Raw genomic sequence first — 8,492 nt, 5'->3', positions numbered from 1 at the left:
TTCCATTTGATTAAATTCTGAAATTAGAATGCATGCACTCTGGAAGATACCGAGCGCCTTCATGCTTTTACCCGTATGGAAAATGTGATTAAGAAAATGAACTCAACGGCTGTAGCACCAGCAGAGATCAGTGCAACAGCTGTATTCAACCGGGCTCAATGGGCTAGACCTTTACTTTATTAAAATGGATGGCTTTAGCATGGAAACTGTGTCCACATCACAGAATTGTCCTTCTGCTCTCAACAGAGGCCCAGAAAAGAGCCAAGTGCAGCTGCCATCAAATATTATGGCAGCAGGAAAACTCAGATCCTCTCTCATGCCTAAAACCAAGCCAAAAGGAGGGATAATGAAAGAATTTATATGCACAGTCTTCCCACACTAACATATTGGATTATTTTTCAGAATTGCTAGTATGTCCTAATTTGGCAAGATTATTAGAATCTTCATTCCCCCCCAAAAAAAACCCTAAATTTTGTGACTTTTTTTTTTGCATTGCCTAAATTGAAGTAGACTATGAGTAATCATTTACATGTGAAAAATGGCCAGAGGCTAAATATGACCAGATAACCCAAAAGAAAATATATCGTAGTGATTATTTACTCAGTTATCATACTGAAAGAGGGGATTTGCTTAGAAAATATTTCAATTGGAACCTATGATTGCAAGGCTTCCCTTTGGCCATACTGGAATTGTTTAATAAATTGAAAGGAAGTGTCAGAAGATGTGAAGAAAGTGTGCCCCAAAAGAATCTGCACTGGAAGAGGCTTTCTGGAAAGGAAGCACATTTTCATGGAAATTTTGTCCCAGGTGTTGATTCCCTGCACTTCCTAGATTAAGGAACTGTTTGCAAGGAACTACAGTGTCAGATTCTTTGGAGTAAATTCACACTGTCTAGATTCACAAGAAGATGGGACATAGGGTAACAGACAGGTGACCATGAGATGGGGAGTAGCTCAACTGATAATTGCTTGGTCAACATGGAACCAGGACAAGTAGAGCCAAGGAAGCTCATTAATTGGTTTAATCTGGCTTTGTCTCCATCTCTACAGATTGGATGATGCACTCACACTGGAGGATATATGGGATCTATTCCCCCCCTCCCTCCCTCTCTCTCCCTGTGTTGGAACTGTGGCTTGAACTCAGGACCTGGGAACTATCCCTGAATTGTGTTTGTTTGTTTGAAGGTCAAAATATAGTGCTCTACCACTTGAATGGCAGTCCAATTCTGGCTTTTTGGTGGTTAATTGGAGATAAGAGTTTCAGAGACTTTCTTGCCTGAGCTGCCTTTGAACTCAATCCTGAGATCTCAGCCTCCTGAGTAGGTAGTATTACAGGCGAGAGTCATTAGTGCCTGGAGAGATTGCCTTTTCAGAAATATTATAAAGGTTGTTTCTTCAGTTATTGCAATCTTTGTGGACTTTTTAAAAAAAACCTTCCAGCCTTGATGAAATACAATCATTCACCTACTCCAGTTTGATAGTGTTTTGCTTGCTTGCTGCTTGCTTGCTTGCTTGCTTGATTGATTTTTGCAGTCCTAGGGACTGAACTCTTGCTCAGAGGATCTCTAACCTTTTAGCACTCTTCCAACTCCTCGAAGGGCATTCATTATTTTTAAAGTAGGGTCTCCCTTTACCCCAGGGCTGGTCTGGGTTGTGGCTCTCCCAGTTGTTGCTGAGGAGGACAGGCATTCACCAGGAATCTTGTAATTTTTTTATGCCTGAGCTGACCTTGAACCATAAACCCCGATCCTCCATCTCTGAATGGACTAAGATCCACTATACTGGGGCATTTGATGAGTTTGATCTTTGTATGCATTCATGAAACGAGCATCACGATCAAATAATGGGATATTTTCATGATTCTTTGGAGCAGTTCTTTATACTCTTTCCCAGTCAATCTCCAACCTCAGCCAAGCATCCATGATTGGCTTTTGTCAAGGTAGCTTTTTACATGGGATCACATAATACATATGATTTCATATCAGATTTTTATCATATGTAGCATAAAGATCATTATAATGGCTAAGACTCTCAAATGGCTTCAAGGGCCAGCTAGGCAGGTAACTGAAATATGTAAGTTGAATTTGCAGAGGAGAGATAAATGAAAATGCATGTCCCAACTCAAAGGGCATTCCCCTTTAGTTTCATTTTTCAACCACATAGATAAAAGAGTAAACAAGTCACCGAAGAATGCATATAGGTGGAGAGCCCTTATTTTAAAATAGATGAGACAATTTGATAATGCACTTAGGAATTTACATGTAGCAAAAGTAGGGTAAAAACAAACAAAAAAGCATGGGAATGCAAAGCAAACAGAGTAATGGTGCGGCGGGAAATGTGAGCGGGTTATAGATGCAAATTAAGTCCAAGGGAAGATTTAATCTGTGGGGTGGTATTTAAATTGGGTGACAAGTACATGGGTATTTTACTTATGCTATTTTGTACATAGCATAACACTTTTTTAAGGAAAATAAAAAGACCCAAACCCTGTTAGGCAATCCATGTGGATTTGGCTTGTGGCTACCCTAGCACAATAAGTAGAATTGCATAGTCACCAAGCGAATAAGCTCTGAAGCCAGGCTGCCTGATCACATTTGAATCCCTGCTCTACCACTAAATAGTTTTGTGCCCTTGGGCAGCTTAGCAGAGAATTACTAACATTCTCTGCAAACTCAGGCCCGAAGGCTAGACACAGCTCTGCCAGTTCCTGTACAGCCCTCCAGCTAAGAATGGTTTGTATATATGCTTTTTTTTTTAAGTGTTTGGAAAAATCACCTTCAAACATTATCATGGAATGGTGAAGGGTTTTGGAAATTAGCTTTTGCTGAAGAATGTATTGTGTGTCCCTCCCTACCCAACACTGAAAGTAAAAGGTAAAGTTGCACTTAGATGTAGGTCCCGCTAATATTTCAATAGTAACGAACATTGTGTTCCCAGCAATCTCCAGGAGATTGCTAAGCTTCCTGCATGGTTACAAATTAAAACAAGCAGATCTTCCTTTTCGCAGTAGATCACCCAGTTTTGCAGCAGATGTACTTTCTGAGCTTAAACTGGAGTCAAATAGTTCTTCTGGACCTGAATGTAAATGCAAAGAACATTTCAAAAGCCATTTTTAATTGTGCAACTGAGGAGCTTCTACCTAATCTTCGACAGGAAGCAATTAATCTGCAATGTAATGACATGCTAAAAAGCAAGTATCAGAGAAGACATTCAATAAAATTGTGTAAATGCCTTCAAAGCAGTGAATAGGCTCAATTAAAGCCATATGCTCATGGAATCATGTCAGTACTTGGCGGGGTCTATATGAAAAGACATTTTCAAAGATGGACTACATCACATGCCATTAAATTCAGCATTAAAAAGTGAATGCTGGCAATTGATTTTTCATGGTATAAAGGACACAACTTTGAACTCTATCCAGCTAAGTGAAATGTTATGCTCCCTGAAAGAAATTTGTCTTTTCAGCCAGGCACTGTGGCTCATGCCTGTAATCCTAGCTATTCAGGAGGCTGAGATCTGAGGATCTCAGTTCAAAGCGAGCCCTAGCCCAGGCGAGATTCTTATCTCCAATTAATCACTAGAAAACCAGGAGTGGTGCTGTGGCTCCAGAGGTAGGGCAGGGGCCTTGAGTTGAAGAGCTTGGGGACAATGCCCAGGCCCAGGGGTAGGGTGGTAGCCTTGAGTTAAAGAGCTCAGGGAAAGTGCCCAGGTCCAGAGTTCAAGCCCCATGACCAACAAAAAAAATTGTCTTCTCCTAGTCTCACAAAAAGTTGTATTCATTCTATTGTTAATTTCATTAGAAGAAATTTTGTGGAAAGTTTCTTCTGATGTGCACACATACACACACACACACACACACACACACACACACACACACACACAACAAATCTACATATATATGTTGCTTTGATTTTGCTTCTCGGATCACAAAGTCAAACATATATACTTCCTGGCTTATGATCTGGGTAATGGTCCTTGGCTTTTTCACTCATGTGCATAAAAATTGGTTTAGACATTGTTTAGTTCATATGCCTAAGAACATGCTAGAAGGCTACTAAAATCTGTCATTGCATATACAAAATTAATAAAAGCCTGAAAAATTGAGTCTCAAAAGAAAGACAGTGTTTAGACTTTAGTACATGCTAGCCAGTTACTTAGGAGGATACAATAATAGAGACAAACAAAAATAGTAACAAATTAAAAAAAAACCAACAGCACAAGTTATGAGGGTGAAAAAAATACAGTATCACATTTTTTGGACTTTTCTTAAGATCTAATCTATTTTAGAGCTATAATTTTAGTAAAAATCTACCTGTGCACCAGCATATGGATGTGTGTGTGTGTGTGTGTGTGTGTGTGTGTGTGTGTGTGTGTGTGTGTGTTAGTAGGTACGGACAATGATTCTCCTACTTACATTAACAGCTAGGATGACAGCTATTTTTGTTGAGATGGTGTCTCCTGCATTATTTTTGGTGAAGGCTTACCTGAAACATAATTCTTTACAATCTCAGCCTCCTGCTAGCCGGGAGGCCAGACATACACCACTGTGCCTAGCGGTGGATTGAAACGGACCTTTCCACCATGTTTTTCTGGACTGGCTTCAAACCAGGATCCTTCTGACCTGCCTCAAGAGTAGTTAGAATCTGGTGTCTGGCCTTTGTGTGTGTGTGAGAAAGACAGAGAGACAGAGAGAGATGGAGACAGAGAGGGGGAGAGAGAGAGAGAGAGAGAGAGAGAGAGAGAGAGAGAGAGAGAGAGAGAGAGAGAGAGAGAGAGAGAGAGAGAGAGAGAGAGAGAGAGAGAGAGCGATCTTAGGGTTTGAAGTCCAGGCCTGGGTGCTGTCCTGAGCTTTTTTGCTTAAGCCTATCTTTTGAAACAAGAGCTGTGTGTGTGTGTGTGTGTGTGTGTGTGTGTGTGTGTGTGTGTGTTAATAATCAGAGATAAGAATTTCCTGACGTTCCTCTCTAGGCTGGCTTGGAATCATGATCATCAGATATCAGTCTCCTGAGTAGCTAGGATTACAAGGGTAAGCCACCAGTGTCAGCTTTGGCCCCAGATTTAAAAAAAAAAAAAAAAAAGTCTGCTTTTGGGAAAATTTGTTACTGTTTTAGGAAATCTAATAGAGGTTTTGGTTTCTACATCTACAATCCAGTCTTTGTGAGGAGGACATAATGCAACTTGGTTGCTTTTGTAGATGGTAAGAATAAGAACACTCTCTGATTCAGACTTAAAATAATACATTTGTGAACAAGATTCTGTCTCCAACAAAACACAGTAAGCCACGTCATTTTATGTTCTGGCACATACACACCATTATTCAACCACTCTTATTTCTGATGACTACATGAGAGAAAAAGCAGACAGTCAGTCTTCTTGGTTATCTCTTGCTCTTGTAAATTTGGGCAGTAGTATGCCAACTTTTGTCCTGTTACAAGCTGCAGACTTTTCCCTAACTTGCTAAGGAAAACAACCCAGAGGCACTTTAACACCAGATCATCTTCTTAGTGATGACTCTATGCAACTAACTGGCATGCCTGTTCCCTCTGGAACAGCACTCTTGTCCTCTCTGTAATGTCCTGGTTTGCTGATGTAGTCTCCATTATTATTTTTTTATTCACAATTCAATTTTTTTTTTTTGGTCCAGAGGATGGGACTCTGGGTCTGGACACTAACCCTGAGCTCTTCAGCTCAAGACCACAGCTCTACTTCCGGTTTTCTAATTGAAGATGAGTCTAATGGACTTTAGTATCTGGGTTGGCTTTGAACTGCAACCCTCAGATCTCAGCTTCTTGGGTAGTTAGGATTACAAGTGTGAGCTACTAAGTCTGGCTAACCACTTTTTTTTTTTTTTAAAGTACAGAATTACAGATTAAATGGAAAAGAACTTTTTCTTCAGAAATGCTGATAAACTCCTTCACAGGACTCAATGCTTATTTGAACCTGCAGGCTGCTCATTTATTACCTTTTGAAATGGTAATTTCCTATTTTTCCCATATATTTTTTATTGTAGTTAATAGAAGGGTTACATTATATTCACCAGACAGAAGGTGCATTACTTCACAAACATTGATACCCTTTCTCATGTCATGGTCCCCCATGTCCCTCCCCGCCTAACTCCCACCCCCACCCCTCATCTTGTTTTCTCCCCTTCCCTATCCAATTTCAAATAACCAGTTAAGCATATATAAAATATATCAGATAACAAGGTGAAATATTGTAACAATATGAGATAACCAAGGGACAACAAAAGAGATGAGAGATAACATAGTACATTAAGGACAACAATCGCTTGTTATATGGCTTTTGTTTCTATATCCTGGAGGTCCTTTCATTTAGCATCATATTATATGGCCTTATGTATCTAAGTTTTCTTCTATTGTAAATCTCTGCTAGGAGAGCCTAAGGTTTCTACTAATTATGACAAAAGAGGGAAACCATTGAGCCTATGTTCCTTTGAGTCTGGCTTACTTCATTCAATATGATTTTTTCTAAGTCTTTCCGTTTCCTTACAAATGGGGTGATGTCGTTCTGACAGCAGCATAGAATTTCGTAGTGTATAAATACCACATCTTGTTGATCCACTCATCAACTGAAGGACATCTGGGTTGGTTCCATATCTTTGCTATGGTAAATAGTGCTGCAGTGAACATCATTGTGCTAGTGGATTTAGTATGTCCTTGTTTCTGGACAATTGGGTAAATGCCAAGTAGCGGAATTGCTGGATCATTGGGGAGCTCTATGTTTAGTCTTTTGAGGAGCTGCCATACTGCTTTCCATAGTGGTTGAATGAGTTTGCACTCCCACCAACAGTGTAGTAGTGATCCCTCCTGGCCACATCCCCTCCAGCATCTGTTGTTATTAGATTTCTTGATCCTGGCCATTCTAACTGGAGGTGGAATCTTAAAGTTGGTAATTTCCTATTATTAGGCATTTCCAAGTCTTAAAAATGTTCCCCCTCATTTTTTAGCTTTCATTATTCTTTTCCACTCTAACACTTGGGGTAAATGGGACTCCTTTTTAAATCATGAGCCATCCACTTCATACTATGAACTTTGAACTACTGTCTGAATAGCATCTATTACAAATTGTTTTTGGAAAAATAGAGAACAGTCACTTAAAATCTTTTTTTTTTTTTTTTTTGTGGTATAGTTCAGGGAAAGCAGCCTAGCTGAAAGCTTGCAAGGCTCTACCATTTACTACCTCTTATATGACCTCAGAAAATGTATTGCACCTTGTTGAGACTTCCTCAAGAACAAAATATAAGTACAGTATTTTTCTTATGGACTGATCTGAGCATTAAATAACATAAAGTTCCATAAAAATCATTATGTATCATGTGATACATAAGGTCTTACTTCTAAGTGCCTAATTCAGGCACAGAATCATCAATGATCTCAATAAACAATATTAGCTCCTAGCACACTGCCTTATATATAATCCAGTAAAGTTAGTTAATATTATTTGGTCCATCACCCTTCTTATCTTGATGTCTCACAAGAATCACTTATGGAAATTCTCTCATTTATCTAATTGCAACAATTAGATATTGCATGGTGTGTGGCAATTTTTATTTAAATGTTAAGTATCTTAAAGTCTTAACAGCCAGGCACCAGTGGCTCATGCCTGTAATCCTAGCTACTCAGGAGCCTGAGATGTGAAGATCATGGTTCAAAGCCAGTCCCGGCATGAAAGTTCATGAGAATCTTATCTGGAAGTGGTGCTGTGGCTCAAGTGGCAGAGCACTAGCCTTGAACTGAAGAGTTCAGGGACAGGATCCAGGCTCAGAGTTCAAGCCCTATGTCTGACAAAAAACAAAAAAAAAAAGGCAAAGCAAATCTGCAAATACGTGGCTAAGAAAAATAGCACGGGAGTAATCAGGTGAAAAACAAATGAGGCTGGGAGTGTGGCCTAGTGGTAGAGTGCTTGCCTAGCATGCATGAACGTCTGGGTCCGATACCTTACCACATACACAGAAAATGCAACAGAAAAAGCTGGAAGTGGTGCTGTGGAGTTAAGTGGTAGAGCATTAACCCAGAGAAGCTTAAGGACAGTAGCCCAGGCCCCGAGTTCAACTACCAGGACTGGCAAAACAAAACAACAAAAAACAAACCCCACAAATCTGGTGATAGTGGCTCATGACTGTAATCCTAGCAACTGAGATCTGATTTAAAGCCAGCCTCTGCAGGAAGTCTGTCAGACTTTTTTTAATACTCCCTCACTCAGGACCAGTCTGGGTAGCCTTGAGTACAAAAGTTCAGAGGCATTACCTGGGTTCAAGGGCAAGGACCAGAAAACAGAATAAGAACAGACACATACACACTCTCACACAACCAAAACAACAAAAACCTCACCAGGATAGTGCACTATACTGGAAAGTCTTTGCAAGTGACAGTGATTTTTATTACTGTACTTAATGAACTACCCACTAATCCACTATCCTTTTCCTTTAGAATATGGCTGGACAGTGTCAAGTTCCCCCACTGTGCTTACAGG

This window comes from Megascapheus bottae, chromosome 27 (assembly GCF_031878675.1).
Source record: "Megascapheus bottae isolate mThoBot1 chromosome 27, mThoBot2.hap1, whole genome shotgun sequence".
NCBI classification, from domain to species: domain Eukaryota; kingdom Metazoa; phylum Chordata; class Mammalia; order Rodentia; family Geomyidae; genus Megascapheus; species Megascapheus bottae.
Note: the sequence above shows the minus strand (reverse complement) of the source record.